General features: G+C 40.0%; 1 protein-coding gene across 2 annotated transcripts in view; it reads right to left on the reverse strand.

Moving 5' to 3' along the window:
- KLHL15 (kelch like family member 15) overlaps positions 1 to 9,619 on the reverse strand; it is a 43,587-nt gene extending 33,968 nt beyond the window's left edge. Inside the window, exon 1 of one of the 2 annotated variants that reach the window (XM_081278366.1) lies at positions 9,126 to 9,619. The gene's annotated coding sequence lies outside the window, so the exon portion shown is untranslated. Of the gene's footprint in view, positions 1 to 8,883; positions 8,950 to 9,125 lie in introns of those variants that run through there. The other variant, XM_081278367.1, reaches the window with a different exon arrangement.
- Positions 9,620 to 10,466: the final 847 nt, after the last annotated feature.

Consider the following 10,466-nt stretch of genomic DNA (forward strand, 5'->3'; position numbering starts at 1 on the left):
TGAATACTGGTTCTGCCTATCAGCTTTGTAACCTTGGGGCAAGCTACTTAGCTTCTCCGTGCTCTAACATCTGTTAACACCTGTAAAAGGAGATACTAATAGTAATAGAATGTACTTCATAGGGTTGCTATGAGTTAATGAGTTAATACATGTAAAGCACTTAGTATGGCTCATGGTAGTGCTTATTGCTATGTCCCCTCAATTGGTACTGCTGGAGGCCAAATAATAAACCTGACCCAATTAACTTCAGAGAAATCCTCTCTAAATATGGCCCACCTTTTCAGGACCAAGACTAACTGTAACTGGATAAAGACACTATGGTTCACAGGTGAAATGACTTTTTTTTTTTTTTTGGTATTGGGGATTGAACCCAGGGGTGTTTTACCACTGAGCTATATCCCCAGCCCTTTTATTTTTTATTTTGAGACAAGGTCTCACTAAGTTACTGAGTCTTCATTAATTTCTGAGGCTGGCCTCAAACTTGTAATCCTGCTGCCTCAGCCTTCTGAGTGCCTGGGATTACAAGCATGCACCACCGCACCCAACAGAAATGACTTTTTAGTAAAAGTCATACAATTCATTAGAAATAGAATTAAAGGGCTGGAGGTGTAGCTCAGTGGTAGAACAATTGCCTAGTATGTGAGAGGTCCTAGGTTTGATCATCAGCACCATTTAAATAAAAAGAATTAAGACTAGAATTTGATTCATAAAAAATACAAAACGGTTTGGTCAAAGAGAAAAATCTTTGAAATAAAAGTATTTACTAGTACTTACCACCCGTGTGACCCTGAGAAATTTGAAATTTTGTTAACTTCCTCATCTTGGTTTCCATCCTTATATTAGGAATAATAATAATCTTACTGAATTGGGATACTGATTAAAGAATTAACACAAATTAAATATCTAGTCCAGAGCAAGGCACCTAATGTTGGTCCATCAATGCTGGCTTCCTTTATCCAACTCTTGTCTAATTCTCCCTATCACTGACAAGAGCAGAGGGACTTGAGACCCCTCAATCTCTTCTGTACAGACCCCAATCCTCCCTAGGGTTTATCACAATGCAGGTTTATAAGAGACCAAGAAATGTACTGATAGTCAAAAACACTGGACATCACTTTGTAACAGCTTTGGTCTCCATTTGTTCTGATCATGGAAGTATGATTTTCTAGTTTTACTAATGGGCTCCTTAGGCTTTTCTGCCCTAACCAAAGTTAGTCTATGCTGTTTCAGAAGCCACTAGCCATGAGACTATCAATCACTCGAGATGGGACTAGTCCAAATTGAAATGCTTTAAGTATAAAATGAATCGTATTTTGAAGATTTAGTACCAAATAAAGTATGTAAAAGTATCCTATACAAATTTTATATTGATTATATAATGAAATATTTTGGACATAGATTAAAATAAATTAATCTCACCTGTTTCTTCTGTTTAGAAAACTGTGGCTATGAGAAAATTTTAAATTGCATGTGTGACTTGCATTATATTATAATGGGACAGCACTGATCTATAACATCAATGTTTAAGGCATCAAACAACCAAACGTACAAATAAACACATTAAACAAAACCAACTTGTTCACAATTCATACCTTAGATGCTATTAAAAAGGGAAAAAAGACTTAGAATGAGTGAGGTTTTAAAAAAAGAACAAAAACAACTATAATACAAAAACACATGTTTGAAAATAAGTAGAAAAAAGGGCAATATAAGAAAAAAGAAAAATACTTAAAATCTTATACCTAAGAATTCTCTAAACAAAATTATACCAACTTAAGGGAGAAACTAATCATTATAAAATTAACATAAAACTCAAATAATTCTATAATAATTCTATAAGTTATTTGAAAGCTGGGGAAAATTCATTAGCATCTTCAAAAAAAGATATTTACATACAAAATGTTTAATGTTCTGTATCCTCACTTTTCAAAACAGATCATCAGACTAAGGGAAATTATGGTTCATAAACCTAATATGTACATCTCTACACTTGGCCTTCAGAATTTTAAATGGAAGTTGTTTTTTTTTTTTTTTCAAAAGGGGAATGATCCTAAAGTAGACTAAACTACAACACATACTTTTACTACTAAGAAAGAAATATATTGAAGTGTTTGTCTTATTTCATCACCTTGACAATGACAAAAGAAAAGAGGGACTGAGGGTATAGCTTAGTAGTAGAGTGCTTTCCTAGCATGCAGGAGACTGGTTTGATTCCCAGCACTGCAAAAAGAATCTTTTTTTATAAAAGGAAAGTAAATCTCATATTTTTGTGCATAGGAATGATTAGTACAGCAATTCTCCAACTATGGTTCAGGGAGAACTGGGAGTCCAGTCCCCTAAAAGGGCTCCCCAAGGTCAAAATTATTTTCAATATAATTTTTTTAAATTGTCTCTTTCAGGGCTGGAGTTGTGGCTCAGCAGTAGAGCGCTCGCCTAGCACACGTGAGGCCTTGGGTTCAATCCTCAGCACCACATAAAAATAAATAACTAAATAAATAAATGTATTGTACCCAACTACTAAAAAAATAATTTTTTTAAATTGTCTTTTTCTCTGTTCTCTCACTGAACTAATCTCCAGAAATTTACTCATGATGGAAATGCAGAAGTTGATGAGCAGTTGTCTTTTATTAAATCAGACATTAAAGAGACTTGCCTAATTGTACTTTTCTCATTATGTTCTTAATTTGGAAGAGTTATTTTAATAAAAAATGTACTGGGCACGATGGCATACACCTGTAATCCCAGTGGCTCAGGAGGCTGAGGCAAGAGGATTTGAGTTCAAAGCCAACCTCAGCAACTTAACAAAGGCCCTAAGAAACTCAGCAAGACCCTGTCTCAGTGGTTGAGTGCCTCTGAGTTCAATCCTCAACAACAAAAACATTTTGGTAATTAAAAAAATATAATTTTAAAAAATAAATAACTAAAAATGTGATTTAAGCAACCATATTTAATGGGTTATTTTTCAAAATGAATTACAAATAAGTGTGTTTCAATTTCCTAGCTTCAATTTCTGTATAAATCAATACAACCCACATAAACCAAAGTTATTTAGGATCCCAATGAGTATAAAAGGTTCTGGGACCAAAAAGTTTGAATACCACTGAAGGTGTGATAAGAGATAAGTGACCACACACAAACATACCCCAACCTCTTCCTATCTCTGCCTTGGAAGACTATTACTGCTATTTATACCACAGAAATTTCTAACAGTTCAAACTCTCTTGTGAGCAGTAAAGAAAGAAGTCTGGTGGGGGTAAAGAGGAAATTAAAGGCAAAGAAATTAAATGCTTCCTTTTCAGTTAGAAGGCTACCATTCTGATTTGAAGGCAAACTTCTGAGCAATTAAACAGAAGATATTTCCAAATTAACTAACCCTCCATACTTATGCCATAAGCAGTAATTTATCACTCTCCCATCCCTCCCTGAAAATGTATATAAAACCCTAAGCTATTCAATACAAAAGCTTAGCTAGGCGCAATGGCGCACGCCTATAATCCCAGCAGCTCTGGAGGTTGAGGCAGGAGGATCGTGAGTTCAAAGCCAGCCTCAGCAAAGGTGAGGTGCTAAGCAACTCAGTGAGACCCTGTCTCTAAATAAAATTACAAAATAGGGCTGGGGATGTGGCTCAGAGGTTGACTGCCCCTGAGTTCAAATCCCCAGTACCCCCAAAAAAGAAAAGACTGCTACGATACAAAAGCTAGATCCTCAGAGATTAATATGCTTATCCTTAATGAAAAATTTAAATAGTGTTATACTACCTTCATCCTCAAATTGTTCTACCAAATTTGATGACTACACAGAAAATGTCATACTTGCAATATTAAAAAAAAAAAAAAAGAATGCAAGGGACTAGGGTTGTAGCTCAGTGGTAAAGTGCTTGCCTAGCATGTGTGAGGCACTGAGTTCAATTCTCAGCACCACATATAAATAAATAAAATAAAGGTCCATTGTCATCTAAAAAATATTTAAAAAAAAAAAAACAACAAAGAGAGACAGAGAATGCAAGCTAGGCACTGTAGCACATGCCTGTAATCCCAACTGAGGCCGAGACAGGAGGTCCACAAATTCAAAGCCAGCCTCAACTATTTAGCAAGGCTCCAAGCAACTTAGGAGACTCTGTCTCTAAATAAAATATAAAATGGGAGGGCACGGTGGCACATGCCTGTAATCCCAGCAGCTCAGGAGGCTGAGACAGGAGGATCCCGACTTCAAAGACAGCCTCAGCAATGGCGAGGTACTAAGCAACTGAGACCCTGTTTCTAAATAAAATATGATATAGGGCTGGGGATGTGGCTCAGTGGTTGAGTGCCCCTGAGTTCAATTTCCAGTATATATATCTCAATCATATATATATCATATATATACATATATATATATATATATATATATATATGTGTGTGTGTGTGTGTGTGTATAAATAAAATGGGCTGGGAATGTGGCTCAGTTGTTAAGCACAATACCAAACAACAACAACAACAAAAAGAATGCAAGACTTACTATGTATAAAAACAAAATTTCTGAATCATAATATTTTCCCAATTTCTATAAGCTACAAAGTAATTTTAAATTTAACAATCTCTTTAAGAGAGTGTGTGTGTGTATTATAGATGGACACAATACTTTTTGTGTATTTATTTTTATGTGGTGCTGCAGATCAAATCCAGTACCTCACACATACCAGGTAAGTGCTCCACCACTGAGCCACATCCCCAGCCCAAATTTAACAATCTTTAAGGCAACTTACCAATTTACAAGTCTAAAAGAAAAGAAAAAAATTGAAAGACTTTTCTAGCAGTGATTTTGCCCTCAGATACACTGCTCAAACTAAGAAACAACTCAGTTTAATATGGGAAGAGGACTGTATAATTTTGTTTGATACTGGAAACTCTTTTGTAAGAAATAGTTTTATAACTCAGTATCAAATTGCAAATGACCATTTAACTACACTATTAAGAAGTTTCTGAGCTGGGCACAGTGGGGCATGCCTGTAATTCCAGTCATTCAGGAGGCTGAGGCAGGAGGATCCCAAGTTCAAAGCCAGCCTCAGCTTTCTCAAGATTAAAAAAAAAAAAAAAAGGCTGAGGATGTAACTCAGTGGTAAAGTGCTCCTGGGTTCAATCCCCAGAGTACCCCTGCCCAAAAAAAAAAAAAAAGGTTCTGAGTCCTCTAGCCTCTAGGCTGGCACCCAGTAACCAAATTATTTCATATTTCGGGTATGCGTAAGCATTTAGTTATCCTGTAATACAAGAAAACTTCTAACAAAAAAAAAATCCTGCTTCAATGCTATTTTTCATCAGAAGACTTTAATGCTCTTCTGCTTATTCCTCACTACAAGTAGAAGTAGTCCAAAAGTGATGTCATGGAAAACAGCTTTCCTAACCTTTAGAGACTGGATCCAGTGAGAATTCTAGGAAAAGCCTCTATTGGTGAAAACCCCCCCAAATCTTCTAAATTATATTCTAACATGAAATCACAGATCCTATAATGTCAGCATGTTAGTTCTCTCAGAAAATTATACAACAAAACTAAATCTTTGTAAGGTCTTGATGTTACAGATTTCCTAACATTTTTTAAAGTCCACAATGCAGAATCATTAACTAAATTTGAAGATCTTATCAAGGACAAAGGATAATTTTTCTATCTGTTCTTATTTCCTGCAAATTTTTAAAGCCCATGATGCAGAATCATTAACTAAATTCAAAGATCTTATCAAGGACAAAGGATAATTTTTCTATCTCTTTTTACTTGCTTCAACGATTCAGCCAGATAAGCTTTAAGAATCTTTTATATTAAAAAAGAGAAAACTGAGAACACACTTTGCCTTTTCTAGGTTTGTGGGTTTTTTGTTGTTGTTGTTGTTGTTGTTGTTTTTGGTATAGAGGATTGGTTGAACCCAGGGGTGCTTAACCATTGAGTCCCATGCCCAGCTCTTTTTTCTATTTTAGAGTCAGGGTCTCGCTGAGTTTCTTAGGGGCTCACTAAATTACTGAAGCTGGTCTTGAACTTGAAATCCTCCTGCCTCAGCCCCTCCAGCTGCTGAGATTATAGGCAGGCACCACCACGCCCTGCTTCTAGCTTCTTTATTCCAAAGTTAAAATTTCTGGGCTGGGGATATAGCTCAGTGGTTGAGTGCTTTCCCAGTATATGCAAAGAAAATTTCTAATTCCAAACAGGTCTTCCACTTTGGACCCACAGCAATACAATATAGTCATGACAGAGATGACCTATGAGAATTGTTCCAATAATTCCTAAAATCCAAAAATAGCAATAACACCCTTTTATTCTACTCCCTATTGCTGCTATTTCTTGAAAAACAGCCACACTCACACCTTAAGGCCTCTTGCTGTTCCTGCTGCCTGGATCACTCTATCCAGATACTTACCTCTCCCTTCAGATCTTTACTTCAGTGTCATTTCCCCAAATACGCTCTTACAATTTCGAAACCTGACCCAACCTATCTACCAGATAATCCCCATCTTCTTTGCTTTATTTTTCTCCACAGTATGGTGGGGTAGGCTAGCTATTTTATGTATTAACTTTTTGCTTCAAATATCTTTGTTGTTCACCTGGCACAGTGGTGCACACCTATAATCTCAGCTACTCAGGAGGCTGAGGCTAGCCTAGTCAACTCAGCCAGATCCTGTCTCAAAATAAAGTTTTAAAAAAGGGCTGGAGATGTATCTCAGTAGTAGAGTGCTTTACTAGCACACAAAAAATCCTCATTACTACAAAAAATATAATAATATTTTTTGTTTCACTGACTGATGTATCCACAGCATCTAGAACAGTGCTCAGCACATTAAGAAGTGCTTGATAAATACTTGGATGAATAGATAAATTTAATCCTTACAACCCTCCATGTTCTATAACCATTACTGATTCAAAGATGAGAAAAATCAAAGCTCCGAGGTTAAGTAACTTGCCAAGACTATGATTATTAATCAGTTGTGGAGCTGGGGTCTCCCTGACTTCAGAGCCTTCCTGATTAACCACTATTCTACACTGTCTCATCAATGACTCTTTTTCATTGCTCTTCAATTAAAAAAAAAAAAAACCCCACAGGAGCTACAGCATTCCGACTGAAATGAAATATATGCTAATAAATTAATCCACACACACTCCTCTCCAAACTAAAGGTTCATTTTCCTCACAGTTAAGCTATTCACTCTCAAAACATTTGCAATGGGAAAGGCCAAACTTGACAATGAGCCAGCAATATCATTTGGGGGGGGGGGGGCCTTGTTCAAAAGCAGGAAAAAAATGTTGTTAAAGGTACTAAAATATAAAGTTTTTTCCTTTCTTCAGTCTCTTGACTTGTCACGATGTTTTTATTTGCTGCTTTATGTCATTCTAAGAAAAATTAAAAATTTAAATTATTAGTATGAATTTTACCATTCACCTTTACATTGTACAATGCCAGTTTTACATGCAAGTTTTTAAAACAAGTATGGGTTCCTTCTGAACACCCATGAAACCAAGCCAGCCCTGGTTCCAAGATTTTAGCCCTAGATAACCCAAATCAAGACAGAGGTCAAATCCTGAAATTCCCAATAAAGCAGTGATTTGTCAAAATTTTATCTTCAGGACAAGAGATAAGGCCAATGTATAAAAACAACCACTTTAAAGTAGGTTCTTCCTCTTGCAATTTTAATCCTGCCTTATTATTCTGCCTTTTTACAAAACACAAAAGCATATCCTGGAAGACAACTGATATTGAACTAGAGAATTATAAATCTAATAAAACATGTAACTACTCAGAAAACCATTTGTTAGCTAAAAATAATATACCCCAAAAAAGCTTCTTCACTTTTTGTGGACCATTTTTAAGCCAACCCATACTACGTTTTTGATGTGCCAAGTAAGTATGATTCCACACTGATCTGTTACACTTACAAATTCTGGCAAATAAATTTAATTTTTAAACCACAAATATTTACTATTCTATGTTTTCTCCAAATTAATCAGCAGTAGAGAGTAGAAATTAACATCCTCATCACTGATAGTAACTTGAAGCACCTACTAAGTGTTGTGGTTATTAAAAATGAAAAATTACATAAATATTACATTAAGTGTCAAAAAGCTGAAATTTTCTCTACGTTTTTAGATCTATTAAGAATCACAGAAACATGACTGCATTTATAAGCTCTTCAAAAACAATTTTCAAATGGGTAGAGGTATTCAGGCATCCTGTTCCCTAGATATGAAAAACAGACATTAAAATCAGGGCATATACATTTAAAAAGCATTTTCTAAATTAAAATTTAATCACATTAACAAAAGAAGACAAATTCAGAAAATATAAAAGACTAAACAAACGCAAGGTGTTAATAAATATTCTGAGTAAGAATAGGGGCCTCAGCGACCTAAGATGATGAAAAGCAAAGCCCTACAGTAACATTAAATTTGAATTAAAGAATACCGTTATTTAAATAAGCAGTTAGCGTTTAGTAGGAGGAAGGCCAAGCAACGTGACTATTATATATCTATGGATTCTCTGCACTGCTTTTCTATTCCATACTTATTTGCTTATACTTATAATATAGAAATAAAGAGGCAGCAACAGTTAGCCACTACAACATTAACCACTCTGGCAAAGGTTACTTAAAAAATGGCCTTACGTTTTTACAACACTTAACAGCTATAGATTATTTTCACATATATGACCTCATATAGTCCTTCCTACTCTATGATGTGGGTATTACTGGCTAGATTTCATATATAAGAAACCAAGCGAGGCTCAACACGCGATTTTCTCAGTTACCCAGTCGAACCCAGACCTTCCCATTCCATGTTTTATGCCTCATATTTGGCATAGTTCTATTTCAGGCGTAAATAGAATTTTTAAAGGGAAGGAACGGGTTAGGGGGGAAATAATCATGGTACCTGCAGCTGTGTGCTGCAAAAAAATGGCTGAATTATTCTTCTTCCTTTTTTTCTCTCTCTCTCTCTGAAAAAAAAAAAAATTACATTTCAAACAATTTAAGTCAACTCATAGACAAATTAGGTCCCGGCGTCTACCAAATGTTTGACTCGATCTGTACAGAGGGCCACGGAATCCGCGCCTTGCTCGGGGCCGCGGGAGAAGCCCGGGTTCCGCAGGCCGGCGGCCAGGGGCGGCTACGCACCTCGGGGGTCCTGTCCAGCCTCTAGTGGACGGCAGTCTGCATCAGGAAGAAGCGGGCCAGCGGGCCGAACGGTGGGCGGTCGGGCGCCGGGACGGCACTCGACAAGCTCCTCCAACGTCTACAAGGGGCCGCTCCCGGGCCGGGCAGGAGCGCTCCGGCGGGCGGCGAGTCTGCGTGCCTGCGGCCCCCTCGGAACCAGTCCTGGGAAAGAAGACAGCACTGAGTCGCGAGTCCAGACAGTCGGGCTAGGCGCAAGGCTGCACGGCGTCGGGGCCGGAGCCGGCCTTGCCAACGCCGGAGGGCCTCGCAGGGCCCAACGGGGCTCAGCGGGAGGGCCGACTTGGGGCCACGAGCGGGGGAAGGGGCTGAGGGGCCGTGGACAGCAAGAGAAGAGTCAAGGGTGGCGGAGTCGACGACGGCGTCTCCGGGCTTCTGCCCCGAAGCGCGCCGAGCCTCAGGATCACCCACGCCGGGGGTGGAGGAAGGCGGGAAAGGGGCGGGCAAGGGGCGGGGCGTGCGGGGCCACGAGCCAGGGGCCTCTCCGGGCCTCGCGCCCCCTGTGGGCCGCGGGAGCCGCCCGGGGCCCGCCCAGGGAGGCGGGGCCGGCCGGCAGGGGGCCCCGTGCGCCACCGTCTCTAAGCGGAAGCCCGCCTAGCTAGGAGAGAGGGAGGAGGTTGGGAAGCCAGCGGGTGGAGAGCAGGCCCTGAAGGCCCCCCTCGGGGCGCCAGCAGGGGCCCTGAGGGGGCCAGCGCGCGGCCTGGAGGGTGTTTACCTTCCCCCTGGTCGAGCGCCAGTGCCGCCATTTTTCAGCCTAGCGCGCGTCACTTCCGGCGCCACGGGAGCGGGAGCTAGTGTGGGAACCGGGTGGGGGAGGGCTGTCCCGCGCCGGCGGCGTCCCGCATCCCCACCGCTAGCCAGGCGGGGCAGCAGGGCCCCACCGAGGAAGAGAGACAGCCGGGTGCTGCGGCCACGAGCACTTGCGGCGTTCCCCGGTAGCGCCGCCGTCGAGGCTGGAGACGCTAGGTTGTGCACGTCCCCTAGCAACAGTCCCTCCCTGCCTGCAGGAGCTGTGGACCCTTAGCCACTGCGGTGCATAAGTTATGGGCTTGGAGGTCCTTAAAATGTATTTTTGCATCTTGCACACGATAGGGGTGGGGGAATCGGAAACAACGTGGAGGAAGCTTTGCCATAGCTACCTGTTTAAAAGTGACTAGATCTGCGCCAAATGACATCATTTTTTGTAAGGCAACTTGCAGTAGACTATTGCGTCACTGTTCCACTTGGCTTATTGCACAGCAATTACACGTTTCAGAAATAAATTTTCCCAGAGGTAGAAAAAGT

This window comes from Spermophilus citellus (assembly GCF_964194105.1).
Source record: "Spermophilus citellus genome assembly, chromosome: X".
Lineage (NCBI taxonomy): Eukaryota > Metazoa > Chordata > Mammalia > Rodentia > Sciuridae > Spermophilus > Spermophilus citellus.